The sequence below is a fragment of the Enoplosus armatus genome, chromosome 17, assembly GCF_043641665.1.
Source record: "Enoplosus armatus isolate fEnoArm2 chromosome 17, fEnoArm2.hap1, whole genome shotgun sequence".
NCBI classification, from domain to species: domain Eukaryota; kingdom Metazoa; phylum Chordata; class Actinopteri; order Centrarchiformes; family Enoplosidae; genus Enoplosus; species Enoplosus armatus.
The window spans coordinates 3,015,930-3,026,409 of NC_092196.1; positions in this window are offsets into that span (position 1 = coordinate 3,015,930).

Here is a 10,480-nt window from a genome sequence, read left to right on the forward strand (position 1 = left end):
TGGTAAAATTGGTTATTGTACTTACAAAAAAATCCCCCAAAATCCACAGTTGGCAGTGCCATACTTTTATTCAGCCATGAGTAGTAGAGTAGGGGTATGTGGTATTTGTGCAGAAGCGCATCACTCGGACCGAGTTGTTTCTTTGTCATATTTTGTCTCCTCTCTGGCGTCTTTTCCTAGACAGTGGCGGTGCAGATGGGTGTAATCCCATGTTAATCTGCCTAACCCTGTAGCTCGTAGTCTGGGTTTAACACTGCTCTGATTATAAGACCCCCCCCCCCACCATGTCAGTCATTAGTTTAATTAGATCACTCACATGGCATCACTAGTGCTAATTAAAGGAATACAAAACACAAGGACTCGGTTTCAGCGCCGTGGCAATGTTGCTCATTGTGTAATCATTCTTTTTACATTCACCTGCCAAAATAAATACACTCTCCAAAACCTGTCTGGCTGATTCACTCCCATCTCGATAGGATATATCTGACAAAGTAGTTGTGAAAGTAAGCCATCAGTGCCTGAGTTAGCACAATTCGGACTTCCTGTGGGAAGAAACTGTCTCGGAAATGGGCAGTGCATGATTTAATGCCCCGGTATCATTTTCCATATGGCGAGAGTGAGAATAGAGTGTGGACCTCCTGACTGGTGCCCTTGATGAACCTTTGAGCTTTCCGTATTGCAGAGGGTAATATACCCATCATGGAGTCTATGAAAATGGTTACAGGGCACAACTGGAAATATTATACTGCCTCACTACATTATATTACCGGTTAGATTATGTTTTTTACAGGGCCTCTCTCGCGCACTGTCTTCCGGATTCCTCATGCTAAATCAGCTGGTAAGAGCTGAGTACAGCCAACCGTGCCCAGGGACGGCCCGGGAATAAAAACCGGCCTTGGGATTTTGACTCAGACAGACCCACCTAGAGAAAAACCACCATCCATACAGCCATTGTCACACTTTACAAGAATAAAGCTGAAACAAGGCATTTGATTTGCTGTACCGAACATAATTAATTATAGTGGCTTTTCTTCCTTTATTGATTCCTTTCGTGAAGAGAAGGTCTGTGACGCAAGCCAAAGCTAATCACGAAAATAAAACACTTTCAGAGCAGAAAAATTAATAATGTTATCCTGTCAATCTAACCCAGATGATTTCATCCCTGCAGTCGTCTGCCGACCGCTTCAGGTGCAGTGCCTTGACTGGTGTTTTCACTGGACGCACTGGGCGCTGTGGTCCCCGATCCTGCTCTGCTCCTCCTTCTCCGGTTGTTGTCTGCCGAGCGCTACATGCATATGAGGTTGAAGCACTCGGGACGCTTCCGTTTCAGGAGATTTTTAACTTCTTTTCTCTGAGGTTTTGTGCACCCCTGCAACAGTCCACTGCTTGCCGGGCCAGTGTTAAAATGATTTTAACGCACTGCAAAAGTTACAGAGGACAGGGGGCCACACACAACCGCAGACTGTTGCTATCATATGTCAGAACGGTGAACCTTCTGCATGCAGCCCAAAATTTATGACAGTGCAGACTGTACTCTACATCAACGCCTCGCTGAAGCTTGAATTGATTTACTTCCACTCAATACCACCAGATCCTGTTAGTGGGCCGTGCCCTCTTTAAGGCCAAAAGGTGCACCACACTTTTTTACTCAAAACTTCGATATATTTGGAGGTCCAGACCCAGTATCAGGGTTTTCAGCCAGATCGTGCCATGGCAATAATGTCCCCTTAAAAAACATAAAATGTCCCATCACTACAAACTCCCTACACCCAATTCATAAAATCAAGGGCAGAGTAACAGGCTTTCTAGATTTTATCAGCTGCATTAATATTTATTTCACGAGTTAGCCAAAGCATAGCATGAACTGTTGGCTGTTGCTGCGTAATCGTGCACTGCTAACCAGTGTTTGTATGCTCAGCCAAAGAACCATTTCGACTGGCATTAGCTGACTGCGCACGTTGTGATCTAGCCCGCTGCGTTGTAGCTAGCAGTCGAGTGGGGTTGAGCGCTGACCGACAGCTAACGCTAGCAGATAGTAAACAGTCGGAATCACTCAATTGCGCTTTTAAGAAGATCGCATCTATATCTTAATCACTTTAGCGAGGGATCTGTGCACGAGCAGTAGTCTACGTTAGCTAACATTAGCTCAGCGGCTAACGAACAGACCGAGAGCTGTTAACGGGATCAAATTAGATGATATCTTCAGCTTTAATTGTCAGATGTGACTCACCAGACGTTTGTCATTATCACCACAGCATTCACCACTAAATGTAATTCCTTATTTGAATGTAATGATTAGAATAATGAAAAAGTACAGTATCACAGTAATGCAGCTATTATCATTAAATGTGAGCTATAGTAAACATGTATGTGCTGGTAAGCCTTGTAGTGGAACAAAGGGGTGTATTTGATCCCCCTTTTTTTTATCCATCTGATTTTATAATTTTGTAAAATTCACTGAAATAGAAGATAAAAATAAGCTAAAATATAAATAAGCTAATGAGACAAATCAAACAGTAGAATAAAAATGACAGCGTAGTGCAATATATGAATTATTAGTCCCAAATTTAGCTTAATACAGTTCACAATGGATCAACACAGCCTTAGTAAGTGGAGGCAAGCCGGTGCCTCCTCCTCTGTGAGGCTTTTTGAAATTCATTCTGGGAAATGCAGGAAACCACAAACTGAAGTACATGTAAATGGAGGCGGGTTCGGTTTACCACAACATCCAAGTGAAACCCCCACTCTCAAAGTGTCATTTAGTTTTCTCACCGTCTCCACGCAGGTGATATCCCCCCCCCCCCCCCCCAGTCCTCAAACTGTAAACAGTTTCCGCTTGCAGCCACTGGGGGGCACCAGTGGGAGGTTACCTTGTGAAGCTTTAAATGACTTTAAAGAGTGTGAAGGCTTACAGCTTGAAGACAGGGTAAAAGGTGAGCATATCAGTGGGCCCTTTGTTTGTCTATCTACAGGAAGTTTTTTTGACACACACACACACACACACACACTCCCTTCCTGTGTGTGGGCAAGCTGAGGGAGTCCTGAGCGTTTACAGGAAGTCAGGATTGGCTTCTCTGGGGGAGAAAGATAAGAGTCTGGTAGAGTGTGTGTGTGTGTGTGTGTGTGTGTGTGTCTGCACTCAGCTATTGCTAATAACAAACACACATGCAGACACACAGCTGAGTCTAGTCAAACAAACCAGCACTGTATGTGTGCTTTGGGTTTAATGTGTGTGTGTCTGAATGGGTTGTGTGAACGATACTGGCCATTTCCTCTGCTCATAGCAAGCATCGACTCTTTGTGTGGGTTTGTTAAAAGGGGGAACTCCCTCTGAGGTGTGGAGGAAGAGGGGGCAATCAGCCTGCGCAAAACCCGGGTTTGACCTACAGGAGCAGCAGGGTGGACAGCATCTCCCAGCATGCCTTGGATCATCTGGGAATCCCCTTGAGGAACTAGTGAAGTTGCTGGAGCAAGGGACTGCTGCACAGACACGTGCAGATAACAGATTTTATGTGGGAGCAGGTAGAACAGGTAGCAGAATTTGAATTGAGTTTGCATGTTGTTCAACAGCATTTTGCCTCCAGAGCTGCAGTAGCTGTTCATTTGCATTCTTAAATTAGGAGTCCACTGAAGTTACTCCTGCAGATTGTAGTTGCTGCAGCTACAGACCAACTTCAACAAGACTAAGTGCTTTGAGCTAAATGCTAACATGCGCACAGTGACAATGGTAACATGCTGATGTGCAGCAGATAGTGTTTGCCACGTCCATCATCACAGTTTAGTTTGTTATGCTATGCTAACGTGCTAACACTTGCAAATTACAACTAAACCCAAGGTCGGGGGATCACCAGAGTCACGAGGTTTCATCCTCTGGGCACCATGGATATCTGCACCAACTTTCATGGCTATCCATCCATGCTGCTAGCAATGCTACACAAGGCATCTTTGCCCGGTGGCGGCACCAAATGGCGGCAAGAGCTAATTGATTATATTACCCAGAAATCCTATGTGGAAGGTCAATATATAGACAGCACTCACTACCATCATCAGGGAAGGGAATATCTTTTGGTAGAAGACTCATGTAGAAAGCCTTGGTAATGATTTATTAACCATGATTAAATCTTTAGTTACAACTCATAAAGCCTTCATGAAGGGCGCCTTGTTAGAAAGTGGTACCCAGTTTTGAAATTGTTCATTCTATGTAGAACATAACAGTATTAAGAAGGTGAAAGGGTGATATTTGATAGTTTTATGGGTTTTTTTAAAGCTTGCTTTAAAATAGAATGAATTAATAGCCACAGAGATACTGAAGTGAACACCAGCAGATGGGCGAGTCGGTCAAAAAGTGGTAGAAGTCAGTTTCAGCAGGGGGAAGAGTATAGGAGAAGAATGTGTGGCCGAGCAAGAAGGCCAGACCTCGACCGTAAGCATGACTAACGGTTCACAGACTCATTGTGTGATTCAGGCCTGTGAGGGGAGGATTACAATGCGGCCATCAGCACAAGTGCACCATCACCGTTCGTTAGAACACCCGCAAAAACAGGCATACCTCCTAAACCAAGCTGACATGACTCTTGGGGACAGAGGTATGACTTAGAATCTGATAAAACCTAAGCTCCATGGGGGGTCGTGAAGCCCTCCTGATTTTAAGGGTGTAAGATTTATATATTTATTTACAACAAAATCAGTCAAAAGATTGATATGAATATAATAGATAGGTATATAATGAATCATAAAACGTAGTCTGTTTCATAGTCATGTTTCCATGAAAGATGTTTTTCATTGGAATTGTGTTTGTTTCACAGTGAATCAAGTCAAAATGTTTACACCTACTTGTGAATGATAGCCTACACAAATTATTGGTGTGGTCCAAACAGGTTTTTTTTAATATACTTTTTGCAGTGAGTTTAAAGAGTTGTTTTAAGTGACTGAGTTACTGTGTTTTAAATAGTGACAATAAATCCATATGAGCACATGTCGTAGATCATTTGATATATAATCACAGCTTAGCGGTTTACGTTGTAGCCTAATTACAATGGTATGTCAGATGGTAATATTAAAAAAGCGTGCCGGGCAGTAATCGGGTCGTCCATCTGTGCTGTCTACGCGTGTGCTGTTGTTGAAATAAAATGGGCCCACTTTTCTCCCCCGTAAATGAGCTAACACGCCGTTTGGCTTACGTTTGGGTCGCAACCTGGCTTGTTCACGCCGGAATAATGAGGATTAAACCTAAAACAGAATATACCGATTTGACGTTAGCGGCCGGTTCAGTTCTGCTGGACAAATGAACTACGTGGTAATACTTTTGTTTCAGGAACAATCGTACAGAGAATTGTAATTTGAAGATGAGAGAGGTTTCCTTTTTGTAGCATCAACAGGTAGCTATGCTAGTAGCAGTAGCATCAAGCTAAGCGCTGGCTCTTTTATGTTGCTCTTTTGTTTTGTTTTTTCGTGTTTAAGACAGAAAAACTTAGAGGAGGTCAGATGGAGCAGTAACTGCCGACAGATGGTGTGTGTGTGTGTCTCTCTCTCTCTCTCGCTCCTTCACACACACGAAGACAAACACTCATATGAATGAGCTTCTCACCGCGTCAGTGCTGAGTCACATTTACTGGCTGCAGACTGCCACGAGTGACTCAGATCAGTTTCTTCATTTCCCACATCTCTCTCTAATTTGCTTTGTTTTCCTGTTCTTGGGGTCATTTATTTTATGCCTCTTTTTTTTTTTTCACAGTTTTTGTATAGTTAAATTCCCAGTTGCTCACAGTGCATATATATGATGCACTGTGATATAGTCCGTAGATATAAATGAATACATTAAATAAGTGAATTAATGAAGTACCTCAAATTACTGAGATGACCAACCTTTCGGCGACTGTACGCTACCTAAAGCTAGCGGCTAGCTGGTGAAAAAGTGGAGCATTTGGCGATTGGACTTACAGTTGTGAGGTGGACGGAAACACGATTTCAGACGAACGCTAATGTTGTTCCATGTCTGCTGGTGCGTGTGAATAGGCAATTGTTTGCTAACACGTCAGCCATACAAATGTTCTATGGTAATATGTCAGTGTTTACATCTTATTCTGCTGGTCAAAAAGTTACTTATTGCTGCTTTAAAAAAATGCGCGAATGAACTTCTACCTAGCATGTATATATTGTGGATAGAAAAACAACAGTCATTGAAAAGGTGGAAATGGAAATGTGTGAATATGGAATGAAAAGCACCATTTAGAGCATAGAATTAATGGTAGTTAAATAGTTTTATGGTATTTTGCTTTTAATTCATTAGAGTCTCTCTCTCTCTCTCTCAGCCAGACACAAAGGAGTCTTGCTCTATTTTCCCAGCCACTGTCTACTTTGTCTTCAGCCGCATTTACATAAAAAGTGTTGCGGACACATGCCTGTCATATGAATGTATGTGCTGCGGTTCAGTCATGCATACGTGTGTGTGTGTGTGTGTGTGTGTGTGTGTGTGTGCCTGCCTGCGCGTGTCTAGATGCAGCCTTGGTTTTTAAACCCAACCCCATCACTCCCGCTCGCTCGTCATCGCGGATTAGCACACTGACACACATTGCGCACAGGCCGAGCTGCGTGCACGTCCCCGCCTGAAGAGCAGGATGACGGCCTTTCTCAGACCGGGAACTGGGCTGATTCCTAGACTAGGCGCGCAGACAGTCGAGGTCTTGTTCGCCCAGGTTTTGAGACGTCTGCTGCGGAGACAGGCCGCTTGTCCTGTTAAATAAGTTGTGTGTTTTACTATGTCAAGAATTAGTTTAAAGACAGATGTGAAGTGTTGCTTACTGACAGCATCGGTGGGGTTGTTCCTTGTGCTGTCATCTCTCTCTCAGACACACACACACACACACACACACACACACACACACACACACACACACACAAGGCACGCAACACACTCGCAATTGAAATGTAGTGAGCAATGGAGAATGGAAATTGAGATTTCATTGAAATACATATTAGTAAAGTTCAGGTTAAATACTGATCAATGAGAGATGAAATTGATCATTCTTTCTATTGACATTGTAGCCATCATAGCCCTGTGAGTCCGATGTTCAACATGCGCTCCATAAAGGAATCCTTCATCACCTCTCTCATGTTAGATGATTAGGATTAGAGTTACCGCTGCCGATGATGGTTTACAGGTACTTGGTGATGAATTCATAGTACGGCCGCTTTAAATGGGTGCTGTAAATAGCCACAACTGGTGCCTAGCGGCTGCGTGTAATGGCAGCTTCTCTGGCAGCCGGTAAAACTGCACTTCTCCTTTGCCGTTGTTTTGGTCGACTGTTGAAGAGGTGGAGCAGGCAGAAGCATCGGTGTGCAAACAACCCAAACACAGTAGCTGCTGTAATGGCCAGTGGTCGACAGAGGGGGGCAGAGGTCAAAATGTGAACACCCGGTGTCTTTTAGCTCTGAGAGATGTGCGGCACAGTCGTGTCACACTCTTTGAATACGCACACACACACACACACACACACTCACTTTAACTCACTCTGTCTCTCTCACAGTCACACAGACACGAAACGATTTTTTTTTCTCAACATTTCTCTCAGTAATTTGAGTGTGTGTGTGTGTGTGTGTGTGTAGTAGAATAGTAATTTTCTGCTCTGGTGGGTGACTCTGCCAATGAGTAATGGACTTAATTAGAGAGAGGGAGGTGAAGTTTGGAATTGGTTTTCAGCTCATCTCTATTTGTGTTTCATGGATTTGGGCTATGCAGAATGATCCAGGATCAGGGACCTTGATCGGCTGAAGGATCATCTGTACGTTTGACATAAAAATAAAGCTGAGGAGGAGACGTATCTCTCACTAAAACCTCGAGCAAGAAATGTTGTTGCGACTGGGATCTCTTACATTACCTGCATGTCTCTTTCACACATTTACACTCTCTTGTACACACTTGCAACGCGACTATGTGACCAGGTTTCTTTTCTTTTTCTGCACATGATTAACACGCTGTACACCTACCCTCTGGCAATCCAAATGAGATCTTCCTTATGATCTTCTTAAAGACAGACGGATCTTCTTTTACTAAGTCTCTGTAGTAAACGAGTAACTAAATCCTGGAATCCACTTTTTAAGCAAGGGTTAACTCGAGCTCTCTGCAGCCCTCTGAAGAGTTTGAATCGTATTAGTTACAGTTACTGTATATTATTCTTCATCTGCGGGGATCAAACCCCCAGGAAGTGCATAGTTGACAGCTGACTGTTGACATAGTGGCCAAACGGGGTAATTACAACTTCCGGGTCCGTCTCATCTTCCACACTGGCCCAAAAATACTTTTCCCCATAGACTTACATCTTACTGTAATTATAATTATATAGAGTTATTTTCCTAGGTATAATGAATGCGCCACGCATTATGTTTTCTGGCTTGCGTCCTAATTAAGGAATTGCCTTTTAGTTGGAATTTGTTCGAACTTGAAGTAAATAGGATTATGTTAGTGATGTTTTAACTCCTTGTCACAGGTGACAGTATTGTAACTTCTATGAAAATTATATATATATATGTATATATGCATTAGAGCTGAAAAGATTAGTAGATTCATTGATTAGTTGATCTACAGGACATAGGCAACCATTCTGATAAGCGATTGTTATCTTTTTGTGCAAATATGACAAATAATTCACAGGTTCCAGCTTCTCATATGTGATAATAGTAAACTGGCTTTAAAGTGTTGAAACACTGGCACTGGTGAGCATTTTAACATTAGCTAACGTTGCGCGAACCTTAAACATTAGTCAGCTAATGTGCCAAAGGGTAAAACGTACCGTTTCATCCAGAGTGGAAAAAGGAGTTTAAAACATGGGGAAATAAATCTTTGTCGTTTTAAAATGTTGCATAGAAAGGTTTATGTTTCGGTGAGTATATTCTAACAAACAAATGAAAGAAATTTCATTTATTTCGCTGACGCACTAACGCACCACAAGAAACATTATTTAGCTAGCCTTCAGGGTCGGCCTCTTGGCTGCTGCCTAATAAACAACATATTGCGGCGTATATGTTATATATATTCCGTGTAGAAAACTCACTCTGCAGGTGCCATGGATGCAAACCCCCCCCCCCCCCCCACCACTAAAATAGTTACATGCTGCGCCGTGTCTGCATTCATTTAGAGGAGACGCCGCTAACTGCTTAATTGGTCGCACCGGAGACCAAAACACAAAACACCCAGTTGACAGACAGTTTGTGTCATTTAGTACTCCGTTTAAAAAGGCAAACATTAATAAAACTACTAAAATGTGTGTGTGTGTGTGTGTGTGTGTGTGTGTATGTATGTGCACACGCGTTTGCGTGTTGACATCTCTCTGTGTGAATTAGAAACAAGGAAGTGACTCTGCCTGTACTATTTTAATCTGCCATCTGTTCACTGCTCTGACTCTGATCGTTTCAATCTCAGTGCACAAACACACACTCACACACACAAACAGAAAAACATGTTTTCTGTTAAATACCAAATTAAAATCAGCTCTATTATGTGACGGCTCTATTAATTTGGAGATGAAATCAACATGACAGGCATTGTGCACCTTTCCTGAGTGTGACTGAGTGTGAAGTCAAAGATGTGATTGGAAGTGGAGTGTAAAGAGTCACATGGAACCTCTTTGTTTCTCCCATTAAATCACCTTTTGGTCAGTTGTTGTTATAGTGATGCGTATATGAAGTCCTGCAGCACACACACACACACCGAAGCATACACCAGCAGGCGACCAGAGATATATTCTAATATGTATTCTCATTAATGGATTGCTTAGCAACGGCAGATGGTTGCCTAGCAACAACTTTACCAGCCAGCAAGTTGGGGTGTGTTCAAAAGTCACACTGTAGTAAAAGAAGAGGGGGTGGGGTGTATGTGTGTTTGTGTGTGTTTGTGTGTGTTTGTGTGTGTTTGTGTGTGCTTGTGTGTTTGTGTGTGTGTGTGTGTGTGTGAGTAATAATTCTACTGCTGGTTGGACAAATGAGATGTTCTGCAGAGTCAGTGACTGAACTGCAGAACACTCATAAAGTGTGAATTTAAAACAAGCCCGGTCACACACACGCAAACACACGGTGCCTCTGTAGCTTCTGTGTAGACCATTCCTTCATCCGGTTCAGAGCTGCAACCACCGATCGATTAGTCGATCGAAAGAAAAGGAATTTCCAACTATTTCAAGCGTTTTTCAAGCAAAAATGATAAACGTTTGCTGGCACCAGCGTCTTAAATGTGAGGATTTGGCTGCTCGTCTGTGTCAGTTATGACAGTAAATGAATGAGTCTTTTGTTTTGGACAAAAGACGCAGTTTGCAGACGTCACTTTGGGCTCTGCTCATGAGCATTTTTTCCACATTTTATGTGACGAAATGAATCGTGAAAGTAATCAGTAGGTGAATCGATAATGACAATAATTGTTAGCTGGAATGTGGGTTGAATTCAAACTTATGATAATTACCAAAGGCCTGGTCACATCAGAAAGTTGCACAGC